The 19272-nt window shown below is 40.9% G+C and overlaps 1 protein-coding gene and 1 long non-coding RNA gene across 15 annotated transcripts in view; one reads left to right on the plus strand and one right to left on the minus strand.

Moving 5' to 3' along the window:
- Window positions 1-19272, plus strand: part of LOC123841954 (uncharacterized) — a 112049-nt gene that overhangs the window by 81591 nt on the left and 11186 nt on the right. The gene's annotated exons all lie outside the window — the stretch shown is intronic.
- CELF2 (CUGBP Elav-like family member 2) overlaps window positions 14227-19272 on the minus strand; it is a 521311-nt gene continuing 516265 nt past the window's right edge. For all 13 annotated transcript variants that reach the window (XM_045874446.3, XM_045874447.3, XM_045874438.3 and 10 more), the window contains one exon: window positions 14227-18179. The gene's annotated coding sequence lies outside the window, so the exon portion shown is untranslated. The remainder of the gene's footprint in view (window positions 18180-19272) is intronic.

Raw genomic sequence — 19272 nt, forward strand, 5'->3', positions numbered from 1 at the left:
CACTGTCTCAGCTTTCAGCAAGCAAGTCATAATCTTTTTGCTGGTGGAGAGTCTTGCCTAGACGTTGATGGTTGCTGACTGATCAGGGTGGTGGTTACTAAAGGTTGGGTTGTCTGTGTCTATTTCTTATTTAATTTTTTAATTTCATTAAAAATTTTTAATTCCAATGTAGTTAACATAGTGTTTTGTTAGTCTCAGGTGTACAATATAGTGATTCTACAATTCCTATATTACTCAGTGCTCATCAAGATAAGTGTACTCTTAATCCCCTTCACCTATTTCACCCATCCCTCCACCCATCCCCCTGCTAGTAACCATCTATTTGTTCTCTGTGGTTAGGCAGTTTCTTAAAATAAAACAGCAGTGAAGTTTGCTGCATTGATGGACTTTTCTTTTCATGAATGATTTCTCTGTAGCAGGGAATATTGTTTGATAACATTTTTCCCCAGTGGAATTTCTTTCAAAATTGGAGTCATTCCTTTCAAGCCTCCCACTGCTTTATCAACTAAATTCATGTTGTATTCTAAATCCTTTGTTGTCATTTCAACATTTTCGTAACATCTTCACCAGGAGTAGATTACATCTTGAGAAACTACTTTCTTTGTTCATTCATAAGAAGCCACTCCTCATCTGTTAAAATTTTTAGCATGAGATTGCAGCAGTTCAGTCATGCCCTCAGGCTCCCTTCTAATTCTAGTTCTTCTGCTCTTTCTACCAGTTACGTCTGCAGTTACTTGCTTCACTAAAGTCTTGATCCCCTCAAAGTCACCCATGTGGTTTGGAACCAGCTTCTTCTGTATTCCTGTGAGTGTTGATATTTTGACCTCTTCCCACGAATCATGAATGTTCTTAATGGCATCTAGAATGGTGAATCCTTTCTAGGAGGTTTTCAATTTACTTTGCCCAGATCCATCAGAGAAATCACTATCTGTGGTAGATATTGCCTTATGAAATGTATTTCTTAAATAGTAACACTTGAAAGTTGAAATGACTCCTTGATTCAGGACTGCAGAATGGCTGTTGTGTTAGCCAACATGAAAACAACACTAATGTCATTGCACATCTCCATCAGAGCTCTTGGGTGACCAGGTACATTGTCAACGAGCAGTCATATTTAGAAAAGAGTTTTTCTTTTTTTTTTACCCTGAGCAGTAGGTCTCAACATTGGGCTTAAAATATTCAGTAAACCATGTTGTAAACATATGTACTCTAATCCAGGCTTTCTTGTTCCATTTTTAGAACATAGAGTTAGCATAATCCTTTTTTTTTAAATTTTATTTTGTTAGTCACCATACATCATTAGTTTTTGATGTAGTGTTCCATGATTCATTGTTTGCGTTTAACACCCAGTGCTCCATGCAATACGTGCCCTCCTTAATACCCATCACTGGGCTAACCCATCCCCCCCCCCCAAACCCTCAGTTTGTTTCTCAGAGTCCATAGTCTCTCATGGTTCGTCCTCCCCTCCGATTCCCCCCCTTCATTTTTACCTTCCTACTATCGTCTTTTTTTTTTTTAACATATAATCTGTTACTTGTTTCAGAGGTACAGATCTGTGATTCAACAGTTTTACACAATTCACAGCGCTCACCATAGCACATACCCTCCCCAATGTCCATCACCCAGCCAATGCATCCCTCCCACCCCCCCACCACTCTAGCAATCCTCAGTTTGTTTCCTGAGATTAAGAGTGTCTTATGGTTTGTCTCCCTCTCTGGTTTCATCTTGTTTCATTTTTTCCTCTCTTCCCCTATGCTCCTCTGTATTGTTTCTCAAATTCCTCATATCAGTGAGATCATATGATACTTGTCTTTCTCTGATTGACTTATTTCACTTAGTATAATACTCTCTAGTTCCATCCACGTAGTTACAAATGGCAAGATTTCGGTGTTTTTGATGGCTGCATAATATTCCATTGTATGTATATACATCTTCTTTATCCATTCATCTGTTGATGGACATCTTGGCTCTTCCCATAGTTTGGCTATTGTGGACATTGTTGCTATAAACATTGGGGTGCACGTACCCCTTCGGATCACTACATTTATATCTTTGGGGTAAATACCCAGGAGGGGTTAGAATAATTATTAAGAGCTCTGTGGTTTTTGGAATGGTCAGTGACCATTGGCTTCAACTTAAGTCACCAGCTGCAATAGCCTTTAACCAGAGTCAGCCTGTCCTTTAAAGCTTTGAAGCCAGGCCTTGACTTCTTCTCTCTAGCTATGACAGTCCTTGATGGCATCTTCTTCCAATAGAAGGCTGTTTCATCTGCATTGAAAATCTGTTGTTTAGTGTAGTCACTTTGATTAATTATCTCAGGTAGATCTCCTGGAGAACTTGCTGCAGCTTCTTCATCTGCACTTGCTGCTTCACTTTGTACTTCGATGTTATGGAGACGGTGTCTTCCTTAAATATCATGAAACAACCTCTGCCAGCTTCACACTTTTCTTCTGCAGCTTCCTCACCTCTCTCAGACTTCATGGGGTTGAAGAGAATTCAGGCTTTGCTCTGGCTTAAGGGAATGTTGTGTCTGGTTTGATATTCTATCCAGACCACTAAAATTTTATATCAACCATAAAGGTGTTTTGCTTTCTTATTATTTGTATGTTCACTGGAGTAGCACTTTTAATTTTCTTCAAGAACTTTTACTTTGCATTTATAACTCAGTTAACTGTTTGGCACAGGAGACCCCGATTTCAGTCTGTTGCTGCTTTCGACATTCCTTCCTCACTAAGTTGAATCATTTCTACCTTTTGATTTAAAGTTAGAGAGTTCACTTGAACACTTAGAGGCTAGTGTGGGGGTTATCAATTGGCCTAATTTCAATATTGCTGTGTCTCAGAATAGGGAGGCCCAAGGAGAGGGAGAGGGATGGAGGAAAAGCTGGTTGGTGGAGCAGTCAGAACTCACATAACTTGTGTCAATTAAGTGTGCCATCTTGTATGGGTGTGGTGTGTGGTGCCCCAGAACAATTACAGTAGTAACATCAAAGCACTGATGAGCACAGCAAATATAGTAATAATGAAAGAGTTTGAGACTTTGTGAAAACTACCAAAATGTGACACAGAGACATGAAGTGAACAAATGGTGTTGGAAAAATGGCACCAACAGAATTGCTTGATGCAGGGTTGCCACAGACCTTCAATTTGTAGAACACCCAGTATTTGTGAGGCACAGTCAAATGAAATGCAGTAAGATAAGGTATGCCTGTTTTGTTATGAAGTTTCTTCTTAGAACTTTTTTTGGTCCATCCAACAAGTTCTGGTATGCTGTGTTTTCATTTTTGTTTCTTAAAATACTTTTTATTTCTCCTTAGTTTCTTTAATCCATTGTTTGTTCAGGAGAGTGTGGTTTAATTTTTATTATTTGTGAATTTTTCATTTTTACTCTATTGAATTCCAGTTTTATCTCATTGTGGTCAGAGAAGATGCATGGTATGATTTCAGTCTTCTTGAATTTGCTAACCCTTGTGTTGTGGCTAACATATGGTCTATCCTAGAAATTGTTCCAAGTGCAGTTGAGAAGAATGTTCTGCTGTTGTTGGATTGAATGTTCTGTTATGTCTGTAGGACCATTTAGGCTATATCATTGTTTGAATCCATGGTTTCTTTATTTATTCTCTACCTAGGTCATCACTCCATTGTTGAGAGTGGGGTATTAAAGTCCCCAACTCTTAATGAAGTGCTGTTTAGTTCTCCTTTAGCTCTGTTAGTTTTTGCTTTGTGTATATAGTCACTCCAATGTTGGGTGCATAAATATTTAAAATTGTTATGGTTTCTTGATGTATTGATCCCTTTATCATATATAATGACCTTCTTTTCTCTTTTTAAACCATTTTCGGTTTAAAGTCTATGTTGCCTGATAGAAGTATAGCTACCCCAGTTTTTGCTTTTGTTTTTGGTTACCATTTGCTTGAAGTATTTTTTTCCATCCCTTCACTCTCAGACTGTGTTTGTCTTTAAGGCTAAAGTGAGTCTCTTGTAGGCAGCATATTGTTGGATCTTGTCTTTTTATCCATTCAGCCATTCTCCATCTTTTGACTGGAGAATTTAACCCATTTACGTATAAGTAATTATTGATAAGTAAGGACTTACTATTGGCATTTTGCTCTTTGTAGTCTTGACTCAAGCTAGTTGTTTTTTTTGTTTGTTTGTTTATATATAGATCTGTTGTTCCTTATTTCTTACTGTGCTGCCTTTTATTTTGTTTTGTTTTGATGTCTTCTGTTGTCAGTATGCTTTGACTTCTCATGTTCTTTGGTGTAATTTCTACAGGTTTTTCCCTTGTTACCATGAGGCTTACATAAAATATCTTAAAACTCTGATGCTGTTTTAAACTACCAACAACTTAACCACATGTAATTCCTGTGCCTTACACTTTTGTTTCTTCTCCCTTTTACATTTTCGTGTTATACTTTTCATATTTTTTATATTGTGTAACTAATACTTTTTGTATTTATGGTGATTTTTACTACTTTTTTTAACTTTTAAACTAGAGTTGAAAGTGAATTACATACTACCATTACTGTATTACAGAATCTAACTTCGATTGTATACTTAAAATTACCAGTTTTACACTGCTTTGTTATGTTTTTATGATGTTGTCTAATATCCTTTTGTTTCTGCTCAAACAACTCCCTTGAGCATTTCTTGTAAGGCAAATCTAATGGTGATTAATTTCTTCAGTTTTTGTTTGTTTGGTAAAGGCTTTATCCCTCCTTAATTTCTGAAGGACAGTTTCACTGGGTTTGGCATGCTTAGTTGACAGTTTTTTTTCTTTTAATATTTTGAATATATATCATCCCATTTCTTTTGGCCTAAAAAGTTTCTATTGAGAAATCTGTGGATAGTCTTATTGGCATTCCCCTTTGTATGTAACTTCTCTCTTTTCTCTTGCTGTTTTAAAAATTCTTTCTTCCTCCTTTGACTTTTGACAATTTAATCATAATGTGTTTCTGTGTAGACCTGTTGTGGTCACTGTGTTGTGGTTCACCCTTTTTGGGGTCCTTTGGGCCCCTTGTATCCGGAGGTCTTTTTCTGCCAGGTTGGGGAAGTTTTCAGTCATTATTGCTTTAAATATACTTTCTATCCCTTTCTGTGTCTCTTCTTCTGGATTCCCATAATGTGAATATTCTTTCTTTTCATTGTGTCCCATGAATCTCACAGGCTTTTATCACTGTTTTTCATTCTTTTTAAATTTTTGTTCCTGAATAATTTCAAATGTCCTATTTTTCAGGTCACTGTTTCTTCTGCATGGTTGAATCTGCTTTTAAGGCTCTGTATTGAATTCTTCAGTTCAGTATTGTATGTTTTAGCTCTAGGATTTTTTTTTTATGGTTTCTGTTTCATTGTGGAGTCCTTATTTATTCATGCATTGCTTTCCTAATATTTAGTTTTCTGTGTGTTTTCACTAAACTTTTTTAAGGTGATTATTCTGAATTTTTGAAATTCATAGATGTCCATTTTTTTTTTAAGGGTCAGTTTATTAGAGCTTTACTAGTTTCTTTTGGTGGTATCAAATTTACGTAATTTTTTGTGATCCTTGATACCTTCCATTGGTATCTGCACATTTGAGTAAGTGGTCGCCTTTAAGTTTTTGCAAGTTTGCTTTTGTAGAGGTAGTTTTCATGTATTAGTTTGGTTTGGGTTTCTGGATGTGTCTGCTAGTAATGTCTTTGGGCTGGTGGGGCCTGCTTTTAGGGTCTGTTTTGGGGGGAAGGAACTGTTTGAGTTCTGAGGTCAGAGTGGAGGGTTGGGCCATTTGCTGAGAATAGCTGGATAGGACTGTTGGCTTGGTTTCCTGCCAAAGTGAGGATGTAGGATGGGTTCCTTAGTTGCCTAGATTCTTTGGTCAGGCTTACTAGATGGTCCGGACTGGGTACTATACTCATCAGCAGTAGGTGGGACTATGAATTAGCTTTCTGCTGTTTGGGGACCAAGAGTGTGCACTGAATATCTTGGTTAGGTGAGGCCACTGGTTTTGCTCTGCAGACGGGGAAAGCCACATGCTGTGCTCTCTGTTCCGGTGCCATGGTAAACAGGGCTTTTGAGTGGGCTTCACACTTCCTGGTAAGGTTCTTTTGTCAGGCCGACGGAAGGCTGTATTCAGCAATAAGTGGAGCTATAAATTAGTTTTCCTGCTCAAGCATAGCAGGAGAGGCAGCTCCAAGGCCACTGAGGCTCCTTGTAGTCTTGACTCAAGCTGACCTGTGCCCCAGGTTCCTTGGCCAAACAAGACGCCTGGCTTTGCTCTGGAGGTAATCAGCTCTGCCCACCTGCCCCCTGGCTTGAGCATCACTGAGTTATGCAGCAGCTTCAAGATGTTCTTGAGGGCTCTTCCTGTCAAATGGGGCTGGGAGCCATACTCTGCAGCAGATGGGGCTATGACTCAGCTCTCCTGCTTGGGTGGGACTCAGAGGGCAACTCCTAAATGTTCCATAACAGGCTTTCTGGTTGGGAGGGGCTGGGAGCCATCCTTGATAGTAGGTGAGGCTGACTCAGCTCTTCTGTCTGGACCTGGGTAGACCAGGCTCCAGGGCCAGCAGAACTCTTTATTAGAGGACCTGAGTCCAGCAGACCCACGCCCAGCTGAGTTTCCTAGTCAGACTGTGTCACTGATTTGGTTCTGCAGATGAGCAGATCCGCTGGTTGGCAGTACTACTTGGGCTCTACAGGTTGAACTTAGTCTCCCGATATCTGAGTGCTAGTTGTTGTACACCTGTCCCTGCTTCTCTGTCACAGTCAGATTCCCTGTGATCAAGCCCCACAGAATCTCCTGTATACCCTATGGGGCAAAACCAGAGTAGGGGCTCCCATGAAGCAACCCACAGTGTTCGGGATGGGGTTGGGAAAAGAGAACCCCTGGGCTCTGTTTTCCCACTGGAGGAACCATATGCTCAGAGTAGACTTCTTGGCATTGTGCTGTGCTGGCCTGGGGGAAGGGCAGTGTGGTCAGCGTGTAGTGTGCCTCTTACCCTTCCGGTGTGGTTTGTATTGGTCTCTGTGGTGTTGGGGGGTGCTTTATCCTCGCTCCTGTGTTCTAGGATTCTCTCAGTGGTGTCTTATCCGTGAATAGTTGTTAGTGGTTCTTCTTGTGAGGGGGGAGTGAAGTCTGGAACAACCTAAACAACCTATGGCCATCTTAGTGATACCAGTCCTGTCCCCTTCTTTAATGACAGAGTCCCCAGTATTTCCTTTTTGGTTGTTCTCGCCAACTTGAGGAGGCTGCCTTTCTCACCTTTCATCCCAGGAACAGGGAAATTGAATTGAATTGGAAATCCCTTTTTCTCTGGAGGCCGCTCTGCAGAGGGTGGGATTCCAGGGAAAGCCGGCAGAGGTCACCAGCATGTTCTGGCGTCGGGGCTGAAGTTGCTCCTAAGAATAGGGGTGGATCTAGCCCTGTTGGAGAGCTGAAGGAGGCTCCTGGATGGTGGGGCACACTCACAGTGGGATGGGAAGGTGGGCCGAGTAGCAGCTGGGTGGAGAGCAAGCTTGTGCACCCTGGAACTGCATACAGGTGGATGGTGACTGCACCTTCGGCTCTGCAGGACGTCTCGTGCCACAGCCTCCATCCCTTGTTCCCGCCAAGGCTCTGTCTCCCCTACTGGTCCCCTCCCAGGCTCATTGTACTCTTGAATGGGAAGGTTCTCATTTGTTTCAGGTCAGAGTTTTTGAAGAGGTGGAAGTAGGGGATGGAACACGTTCCGTGGACTGGTAGGGGTGTGCCGTAGTTGGCCCGTTTGGAGACATGACCTGAGCACGTAGGGCCACTTCGCTCAGCTCTGCCTTTTGTAGAGACTTTGGTTTATAGAGGACTTTAGGGCCAGCTGCTCTGCTGCCGTCATCCATTTTATTTCACTGTCTCTCAGGACATACCTTTAAGCTCTAGCCGGGGAGACATGGTGTCTGATAGCGCTGAGCTCTGCCAAGGACTAGAAAACCGGAAACAGCTGCCATCTCTTTGTGGGTCTTCAGTACCTAATTCCATGTGGGCACCATGGGATATGCTGTCTGTTGTGCAGAGACAGTGTTTTGTCTGGACTACTACTCTTTCTCATTTGAAGGGTTTCTCCTCACGGGACACAGATGCTAATTACGGCCGTTTCCTGGAGGCAGGATCATGCATTACTTCTCCTTGCAGTCCCTCCCCCTCCTAGAGGGCCTCATGTGTGGTAGCTGCTTACTACGGATCTTTTGAATAAATGAATGATTAACTGATGCTGCACTATTTCTATGGTAGCTATTGACCTGTTGGGACACATCACTGGATACATTCCTGGATGCCAGAGCTAAGTGGCATCCCAGTAGCAGCATCAACTTTTTGCCTTTTCAGGGCCGTTCTAGTGACTTAGTTGTACCATACTGCCTGTGGGCTGGTCCAGGCCCCATCCTGCTCACGGTACTCAGCTGGCAGATTGAACAGTAGCTGCAAATTGGAGTTGACCTGCTGCTCAGCAATGCCTTAGGATCATTTGCCTTTATTCGTAGTTGTTTTTTATTGATTTGTACTTCATTCTGTAGCTTTTCTGGTCTCTTTATATCTAGGAACAGTCCCTAGATACAAAATATTTTGGAGAAGGTGCAAAATTTAGCCTAAAAAACGATGACAGTACACTGAAGGTGTCCTGACCTAATGGTAGGAATGTCCTTCCATTCAGGACCCAGTGGCTGATTAGCCCTGTGGCAACAAGGAAGAACCTGCATATTTGGGACCCACAAGCAGATGAGTGTTCTTCTTTGTCCCTACCTGTGTCTCAGGCCTCCTATAGTGGTTCCTGACTTTTGCCAAGAGGCCTCCAGTTTCCACCATCCTCAGCCCATACCATAATCAGACCTCCCTCTCCATGGGTATTTCCTGAGTTGTCCATTTAATAAGGAATGCTGTTCTCCAGCCCCAGCAAGATCACCTGCTACATTGATATATCCATCTATCTATCCACTCACCTACTCTTTTACCCTTCTATCCAACCACCCTCCCTCCCGCCTTTCTGCCTTTCCATCCATCCATCCATCCATCCACCCACCCACCCACCCACCCATCTAGCCACTCATCTTCCTATTCGGCCTTCCATCCATCCAGCATTTTTGAACAGTGACTATATGGCAGGTACTGTGTGAGGCACTGGGGATACAGTGATGAATGAGAGACAGGCTTCTCCTTCAAAGAGCTCACGGTTTAGCTTCAGGAGACAGACATAAGCAACGTGTAAACAGCGCACAATAGTGAATGTTACGATGCATTGTGGACAAAGAACTATGAGAAAATAGAAGGGGTAGAGAGACGAGGAAAGAAGAAAGGAGAGAATGACTTCAAAGGCAGTGAATATTTGTCACAAGGCTTAAGTACTGATAAGCCTCTTTCAGAGTTACCTTCTTCTAAAGCAGTGTTTTAAAAATCTTTTGTGCTTTTAGTAGAAAAATGTCTTTTTCTTAAATAAAATTTACATGAAACAACCAATAAATAAACCAAGCAAAAGCAGAGTGCCTTTGGTTAAATTGGGGGTGGGGTGAAGATGGGGGTGGTGGTCTAGAAAGACCTCTGCCTGGCTGCATCCAGGCTTCTGAAAGCCCTGCCCTCTGCTCTTCTCAAGGTGGTCAAAGTTGTTTGATTCTGGTTGTTGCTGAGGACACAGCTTTGTCTTGGAAGGGCATAGAACCTATAGGTTGTTGCAGGCAAATCCCTAGATGATTTTGACACCCACTTAGGACCCAGACTGGATAGCTGGACTTTTCTTTTGGGGAAGAGAGACCTAATTATAATACTTAGAGGTAGGAAGGGGTGGATTAGAGTGAGGAATCAGTTGTCCCTTTTGAGAATGGAGTTAGTTCTTGGTCCTCACGGCTTAGAGCAGGACTGTGTGGGTGTGCTAGCCTATAAGGTAGGGTGGGCAAGCTTCTAGTGTATCGTTTCTCATGAGGAGAAAAGCCTCTTCCAGGGCCTATTAGTGTAGAGAGCTCTCTGCGAGGAGCTGTGGGATCTGGTTGCGCCTTGTCCGTGTTTGTCCCAAGAACCCAGGGAGAGCTGTGGGTCTCTCTGGGGTTGGCGGAGAGGACGCATGGTAGGAGAGAGTAATAGACCAGGCCAGCAGAGAGGAGCTGACTCAGTTGGTAGATACGACCACTGTTACTTCCTGAGTACTGGCAATGTGATAGATCCTGCTCTGAGTGTTTTCTGTGTATTGGCTTAATTAATCTTCATAATCACCCCATGTGGAAAGTATTTTTTTAACCCGTTTTGCTAATGACATTAAGGCACAGAGAGGTTACGTGGATAATTAGTGGTAGAGCTGGTATTCAAACTGAGGCAGAATGGCTCACTGGAGAATGCTCCTTTAACACCAGCTTCATGTTAGAAAGTTCATGCAGTCTCAGAATAGGGCATTTTTATTTGGGGCTTTAACTATAATTGACCAGTCTTTTAGATTTATAGATCTAATATCTATATATTTGTGTATTTTTTATTTTTAAAAACATCCTTAGGTATGAGTTGGTACCAGGCTACTTTGCTGCCCCACAGAAAAAGATGAAAAGAAATGTAGCCTTTCCCTAAAGTCCCACCTGCAGACCCTCAGGCCTCACTCTGAGCCAGGTCTCCCAGCGTACAGCCCCTGGGTGGCTAGTCCACAGCGGGGGGAACCACTGAATTGGGGCTAAGATGGAGAGGGCATCTGTTGGTGTCCCTTCTTCCCTGACCGAACCTCAGAGCTCTTCTCCCCATTATTACCTTGGATGTCTTCTCTTAAAAGAAGAAGATGCCTTCTAGCTATGTGACAGGTGCTTAAGGCAAGACTATGAAAAAAGTACTTCCTAGGGCACCTCCATGTGTAGCCAGCTTTTCAACACTTGAGCCCAGGTCATTTAGAGCAGTGGTTCTCAAAATGTTAATTTTTTCTTCTTCTTCTTCTTTTAAACAGAACCTCTTTCCTCTAACCCCAAACTACGTGGCTCCAGGAAGCATAGTCTGTCAAGACCTTTTGATATAACTACCCTTGACTATTTCTCTGATCCTTCACTTTCACTAGAAGTTGTTTTGTTTTTGTGCCAAATTGATGAGTAGGAGGTTTGGGGTGGGAGGAGGCAGAGACTGGAAGAAGAATTTCGGATTGTCTGTGGATTTTCATTAGCCATGCTCTCTCTGTCCCTCATTATCAGGGATTACTAAGATTTGTTTTATAAAGGATTAGGATGTCTGTGCCATTTTGCAAGTAGAAGTTGAGGAGTTTTTCTTAGAATCAAACATTAATCAAGAAAAACAAATCTAACATAAAACCCCAAAGCAAAAAAATCCAAGAGAAAGCTCCATTCTGTTCAGACTTATGGCCTGTAGGAAAATTTTCAAAAGTATTTCTTCAAGGGGCCAAGCAGCAGGACTCCCATTTAAGCTTTGCAGCTGTTGTAGGATGTCTCCCTCACATATGGCTTTGAAATTTTACCCTTCTTCTCCGGAATGATCAAACACCCTCTCTTGCTTTCTCTCCTTTTGCAGTCCTGAATAGAGGCGCCATGGCGCTCCAGCAGCGTAGAGAGAGTTTCCAGTGTCACATCACTTTGGAAAAGCACTGACGCAAACCAGCATTATTCCTGGAGCTGCCTTTCTTTGTCTCCTTTCTTCTGAGCCTGAAGAGATCACACTCAGAAAGGCAGTTGGGTTTTCTAGTTTAGGGCAGATTCTAGACGCTTTCCAAGGGCCTTGGGCCGTGAAGGGATTGCTCTCTCCTGCCACCCATCGTGCCCTGGGTAGAGGTTTGCCATGGTCACCAGGAAGGGGATGGTTTTCCAGATGTCTCTTGCTAAAATGTGCTCGGAAGAACTTCCCCCCACTCCATTTTGTTTCCAAAGAAAATTTATTGAATATTAAGTCATAAAGCCAGTGATATAATTTTAATGAAAAATATCCTGTATCACTCAAGACTTAAAAGAACAAAAAAACCCCTTAGAAACACTGCCTTGAAAAATAATCACATTAACTTTACACACAACAGAGTCCTTTCTTAAGCTTTATTTAAGAAATCGAGTACTATATAGTTCAATATATATAAGACACATCCAGTATTGTGTTCCTGATAGCAAGTGCATAGATTTTGTTAAGATATCATTTCACTCGATATAAACGTTTTATGGTCACATGAAGATAATATTCCCAGTGATTTTGCCCAAGCATGAGAGGAGAAAATAGAACACAGCAAAAGTAGTGAGCTACAACAGAGATGAGAAACAAAAACAGCGAATTAGCAGAACAGTCGATTCCTGATAAGTGAATAAGCTGATTGCTTGGTCACAATGTTTTATTCACTTATCAGGAATGTTGCACAGTACATCGATGTTCACTGTGTTTCCTAGCCTGCAGCTGAGAGGCCCAGCCCGTGGGTTGTTGGGAAGTGTCATGGGCTGCCGTCAGCACGGTAAATGGTGACAGTCCTGTAATCTCCCAAGGTGGTCCGTGGGTGGCAAACAGATACACCTTGCTAACTAACACTGCAGCGATGTTTTACAGAATCAAAATGATAAGAATGAATTTAAGCAGGGACCAACTTTACAGTCATGAGTGCTTAAGGAAACTAGCATTTTTGTCCCCTTCTTTGGAGAATTACGATTTTTGTTGTTTTTCTAAAAAACAGCAACAAAAAAACTGGCTTTGTCTTTCCCTTCTTTTACTTAGCATGAGTATTTTGCCTTATACCAAATGGTGGATGGATATATATATTCATTCTTGTATTATAGATTTTAAAAATAAACACTTGCATCTTGGAAAGAATTGATCACCCTCTTTACCCCCTTCTCCCTCCCTCACACCCTCCATCAAGAAAAAAAAAAAAAAAAGGAAATCACACCCTTCGCCCTCTCCCCACTAAGGTAAGCAGTGGTTTTCAGAGGCAATCTGATGAAGGCTATGAGATTTAAAGCAGAACTATTGGCAGGAAGTCAGCTCCCATCTGTGCAGGTTTGGAGCTGGTGGAAGTCACTTCACTGAGGTGTTCGGCCTATGGGGGAAAAGAGCCTCCTTTCCTCCACCTCACCAGGTCCCTCTGTTGTTGAGCCGACTAGAAAAGACCATTTGGGGCCAGAGGGGCCGCCGAAACCAGAGGGTGAAGGGCTTGAGCACCTGCGGGGAAAATCTCATTGGCAGCGGGAGGAAGGCTGCCCGGTGCAGGGTGGCCTGAGTCAGACAGAGTTTGTGCGTCTGAAAAGCTGGAAGGAGAGAGAAGACAGAGGGAGCAAACATCAATGGGATCTTTTAAGAGCACTTGGAGAGCAGTCCGATTCCTGAGCATAAGAGATGGGCAGAGATGGGAGGGTGGCTGGAAGCTTCGGTTTCAGAGGGCATACAAGGAATAGTTGTTCCTTTAGTTCTCTTTTGGTAACTGGGGTTGGGGTGATAATGGGGGACAAGGTGTTCATTCAGGAGGGAGTTGTGTGGATGCATATGGCATCCTTGGCTTTCGTTTGGAAATGGATGATGTATCATGAAGACGTGAGCATGAGAACCTTTACCTCCTTCCCCTCCCACCTCACCAAGTAAGAGCTTCCTTTTGAGCACTTGGAAGTAGTCCCTTTATTTTCTGTTATTTTCAATAATTAAAGCTGCTCCTGGATTCAATCAGCTCTTAAAAAGAAATAATTTAAATTACTTTTCTATACATAGGTGTGACTGATAGGAACGCGTAAACTTAAGTTTAACCCTTTCCCATCTCTATTCACCAGGTCAGTGTGTCGTTTCTTCCCTTAGAGCTCAGCTCTTTGAAAAACGCGGTTAGTCCCTAGGAAGAGTTGGTAATGATACGCCTTTAGACTTGTGGGGAGGTGGAAGGAACCCTAGCTCTGCTTCTGCTCCTCTTAATATTTCTTAAAGTGACGCAGCAGCGAGCCCTAGGAACTGCATCTGCGGGGGGGGGGGGGGGGGGCGGAGGCGGGGACAGGTACCAGTGGGGTCAGAAGACCGGAAGAGGTCTGGGCAAATCCAACTCTGCAGGCAGTTATTTAGGTGAACCACAGAAATAAGTATCAGTCTTGGAAGCGGTGGTTAGAATGGGCTGTTGTACAGAAATCAGAGGTGGCTGGTGTGCATTTTCCCCTTTTCCCCAAATCAGATATTCACTTAGGTGGAATCGACTGTATCTTTTTACACAACATATAGAAAAAAAACAGATACGTGAAACAGTGAGGTGTGTAGATGTATCACCAACATATAATGACTACCAACAATACAACACGCAGAGAGAGAAACAAGTATTAGGAAAATGGTTTAATATTGGAGACAGAAGCAAAAAACTGCATCACACAATAACGTACGTTACAAAAATAAGTTTGACTGTTTCAACTACACGGTTATGTTCACAATGAGGACAGAAGAATCAGAAAAAACTTTGATCTAAACAGCAAAAAAGCAAACCCCTAAAGTTGTAACTAATACATTTATCCACTTAAAGTGACTGAGTACTTCTAAATCTAATTACCTTATTGTGTAACTGCACAATACAGAATAAAAAGTGAAACTTACCGCTGTATTTTAAGACAAAATTCTAATGCTAGATATAAGCAAAGGGAAAAAAGAAATCAAGCCAAAGTTTTTAATTCTCAAAAGAAAAGCAACTTTCTTTCTATCAACCAGAAATCAGACCTGGAATCAGTCAGGGGCCACTAGAGTAAGCCACAAAAATTTCCATTTTTTTTTAATCTCCAGTATAAAAAGTTCCACTGGTACAAAATGCGTAAGTACAATCAGTTGTAGAAATAGGAAAGCCTGCGTATTTTTTTTTTTTGGCTCAAATTCCATCAAACAACAAAATCCAAATGCATCAATAAAACAAACAATACTCGTAAATGGTCTTACAGTTTCCACTAGGTTGCATTAACTTTGGCTTTTCTCAGACAATATTTAAAAACTATTTTGTAATTCTAAACAAAATGATATTATTAATCTACAAACAACAATTCTCACAGCACAAAAAAACACAAATACATTTTTTTGTATGACATTATTCAAAAAGGTAATGAAACTACAGGTTTTTTTAAAATTTTATTTCTTCTTGTTAATTAGCACTTAAGATAATAAAAACAAACAGTAAAATGAGTCCAGAGTAGCACAAGCCAAAGAACTATAACCCCTATGGTGAAAGAAAGATGAACTTGTTACACCTTTGAGGACTGCCATTTTATCACAATTCTCTAATTTAGTGTAAAAATGACTATTCTCTACACTTGATTTTAAAAAAAGCAGTTTCCCTGTGTGTTTTTCCTTCTGGCACAGGCCCTTTGCACCCTTGCAGCTTTTTTTTCCTTTGATAGTAAAAGATAAAGTGAGTAAAAGGACAATTTGTCTCTGAGGAGGGTCAGCTTTTAAACAATGCAAACATGCAGGAAAAAAAAGACTTTCCCCTGAAATGTACTGTTTTGGTCGCCTGCAAAATAAGAAACACCCAATGTGAAGTGCCCATCCTGAGCCTCTTGTCACCGGCATTCAAGCTCCTCTGGGGGAGATGCAGGTGGGTGAAAGGAGGACAGTCTGAAATTCAGATGGTGGTGTTCTCTTGTGTGCTGTGCGTCCACAAACCACCCTATGCTGTATGCGAGAGAGAGATGTGTGCGGACTCCTGGTATTAAGCTGATGGCTGCAGGAAGTACAAAATAGCCCTCAAAGGATGAAGGAAGGCCCCAGCAGTAGTAAACACGTGTGAGGATAATACAGATCATTTCATTGTAAGTGCATGTGCTATAAGAAGGAAACTTGTTTTATGTTTAGTTTTTGTGGTTTTTTTTTTTTTTTTTTGCATCGTTAGAGGCTAGTCCTTTCCATCCCAGGGCTATCACGTCCACATTAAACTGAACAGAGTGGTGAGTGGGAAAAGGAGGAAGGAAAGGGAGCCAGCAGTTTCTGAACTCCTTTAAAGACAAAGACGCTTCCAGGGCCTGCTTTCAAGAAGGCAAGAGTTTGTGTTGGGGCCTCAGGGATGACACTGGGATTTGTCAAGACAGTGAGAGTTCTGTTCAACGCGAAGTCGAAGTCAAAGTAAATGGCACTTTATAGAGTGGCAGCAGGATCTGGTGCTAGGTATTTGGTCAGTAACTGTGATAAAGAACAGAATTGGACTTAGATGGTCAGTCCCCTTTCAATGATTTCAATTAATAAAATCAACAAAAAGGCAGGGAAAGAAAGGACTATCAGCTTCTAACCCCAGGCACCTTGCTTAATCAGAGGTATCTCCTGGGATCAGAGAATGCCCAGCACAGTGGCTGATTAGAAACATCATTAATTGGGAGTATTTAAGAAACAAAATCCTTTAAAATACTACCCCATCACAAAGTCGTTTAACTGGAAGGCATATGAAAATATTCTGAACTAGAACATACCCCTACACCTGATCTCAAAAGCATATAGAATTTAAGGTTAATAATGTAGGTGCTGAATCTACCTACCATCTCCCTTAGAAGGTTTATCCAGTCAACTGTTTCTAATTAAAACCAGAGAAGGAATTTCAGCAGCACATTAGTTTTTTTAAAATGACCAGAAATAATCAAAACTAAAAAAAAAAAAAAAAAAAAAGGTGTAGGGAGGAAAAAAAAATGGAGAGGGTGAAAATATATTTTTTCCCTTCAGATTTGCCTTGTGTTTTTTTTTTTTTCTTTTGGATCTCAACCAGTGGGTAAAAAAAAGTAGGAAAGACAAAACTCAAAGATGTATGGGGGGGAGGGGAGGGGAATCCAAATTATAAACACCCTGGAACAAACAGAAATGACAAGGGTATAAAAAGTTACCAACGCTCCAGACAGCTCTGGGTAGAAAGGGTTAGAAGTTCAAAACTTTCTCACCTTAGAGGTTTCCATATATTATGAAGGAAATACATCGTGAGGTTGCCATCACAGCATTGATGTGCAGAGCGGTTAAAAAAGTGAGACATGGGCACTTATACAATGTCTTACAAAAAACATCATAGAGAAATAACAAACAATAACAATTTCAGGCAACAAGACCACAGGATAGCAAGTTAACAAACTTTTTAACCTCTTTTTTTTTTGTTTTTTGTTTTTTAAATATTAGGGATTTATACAAAACACATAATAAAATACCCATGTTATCAAATTACTTCTCACAAGAAACACACTGAAGCTCTAGGAAGGAAGTACCTTTGGAATTTGGCACTATATATTTTCACTTTTTTTCTTTAAAAGAAAAAAAAAATCACATTTTGCTGAACACAAACACATCTAAATAGTCCACAATAAAAAAAAATGACATCAATGCTTTACAAGCCAACACAAAACTTATTCTGGAATAGGTTTTTTTTTTTTTTTTCCCCTCACATGAAATTTTTTTTTAAGCAAACTTTTTTTTTTTGAAATTCTTTAAGTAAACCAATTCTAACCTTGTCTTATCAACAGAGAACATTAAGACCGTAAGACTCATGATTGAAACCACAACTTAATTCACAGAAGCACCAACATAACACAGTTTACAGTAACCTTTCTCCTGTACATTGAAACAGTATAAAATATAGGTAATTTCATGTGCATTAAACCATGGATTGTCTAACTGTGAGTCAGTTCAGCAAAAGGTGACACAAATAGGTAGCATTTGCCCCAAAACAGGGTAAATATTTTTCTTATACTAATCTACAAAAAGTGGTTCTATATATATATCTTAATGAGAAAGTGAGCCACCTAAAATGGCCTTATCAAAAAACTTTACACTGCCTGAAAAATGTAAAAACTATTACAGACCTCTAGAGACTTAAAATCAGACAGTTTTTTTTCTCAAACTGTTTTTGGAAGTAGTCTGTTAGAAACCAACATTCTGTGTCCCTGGACACATATTGCTATTGTTACCAGTGACCGGGAAGAATGCCAATCCCTGTATAATACTTTCAAGTCTGTTTTATGAAAAGAAAAAAAAAATAAGAAAGAAACGTTTTTGCCACAGGTTTTTTTCTATAATTTGTCTAATAATAAATTTCAGTCTTGCATGAATGCAGCAATGTTTTTCACATTGACTTCCCAGAATTCATAGCTAGATGAGGTCACATGCAAATTTCAAAGGTCAAACTAGATCAAAGGTCAGTAGGAGAACCAAATGTGATGTGAGGTCAGAAAGACATCAGAAACAATGACGGGACGATGAAACTTTTTTTTTTTGAGACGCCACAGGGACATGCTAGGCAAACGGTGAACTAACGGGCATGAAGATGTCTAGGGAGAAAACAAGGGAGAGTAAAAAGTTACACAGAATCTACGCAGCAGCAACAAAATCACTCTTAAGGGTGCAGGAGAAAAACTAATGCAAATCTTAGGTCATCCCGGGAGTCTACGAGCCATTCCCGTAATTTGCATTTCTTACAATCTTTATCCACAGCACAATGGAACCCCAAGAGAATCCATCCGGAGGAGGAGAGGGGATGGATTCCAGGAGTTTTGGGGTGGGGGCTGGCGAGGGACAGGAGGGGAGGATCCAGTTTCAACGGATGTAACATATGGGGGAGAGTCAGACGACCGAACTATAAACTAGATAGATCATGGAAGCTACAAACAAAATCGTCAGACAGATACGAACAACAAGAGGGAAAAGCATGAACTGTAGGCCTAGGGTTCAACGGTGAAAAAAAGCCCATTCCTAGAACGATTCCTCTAGAGACTACTTCAAAAGGATCTAGCTAGCACAGAGAACTGCTCTTTAGGTACCCAATAAGTTAACAATAGGCAATAAATAACTTCCATTATTTCTGAGGCAGTAAAAATTTTGTACAAAAATAGAAATGCTTTTTTTACAAATAAAATTTACAGGCCTGTGGCTTTCTTTTTTATTTATGTATTTATGTATTATTTATTTATTATTAAATTTATCTTTCAAGAAACATCAAGTATTTTCACTCATTTTTATTTTATTTTTAAACCCTGTAGCTTTAAGAAACAGATCTCTAAATCTTTTTTTACATTAATCCTTTCTAAAAACTAAAATAAAACAACAAAATAGACAACCAGTGTAATAATCTGACCAATAAATGTCATGTTTCTTTGAACCCTAAAATAAAATCCTACTTGTTAAAACAAACCAAATGTAGTGGAAAGACGTTTGTATTGTTTTAAGTGCTTCTCCTGGCTTCTCTCTCGAGCTAGGCCACCACCTTAACCTCTAAACGGTTGGCGCCCTCCTAGGGATGGGCGCGGACAGGAGGGGTGAATTCACCAGGCAGTGCTCTGGGGCACCAGGGGTCTCAGAGTTAGAATTGCACGTTAGCCTTTGTTTGCCTTTTAAATTCTCAAGATGTCATTTATTTATGTGTAT

This window comes from Mirounga angustirostris, unplaced genomic scaffold (genome assembly GCF_029215605.1).
Source record: "Mirounga angustirostris isolate CCGP_5_RB_7025 unplaced genomic scaffold, mMirAng1.0.hap1 SCAF_5, whole genome shotgun sequence".
NCBI classification, from domain to species: Eukaryota; Metazoa; Chordata; class Mammalia; order Carnivora; family Phocidae; genus Mirounga; species Mirounga angustirostris.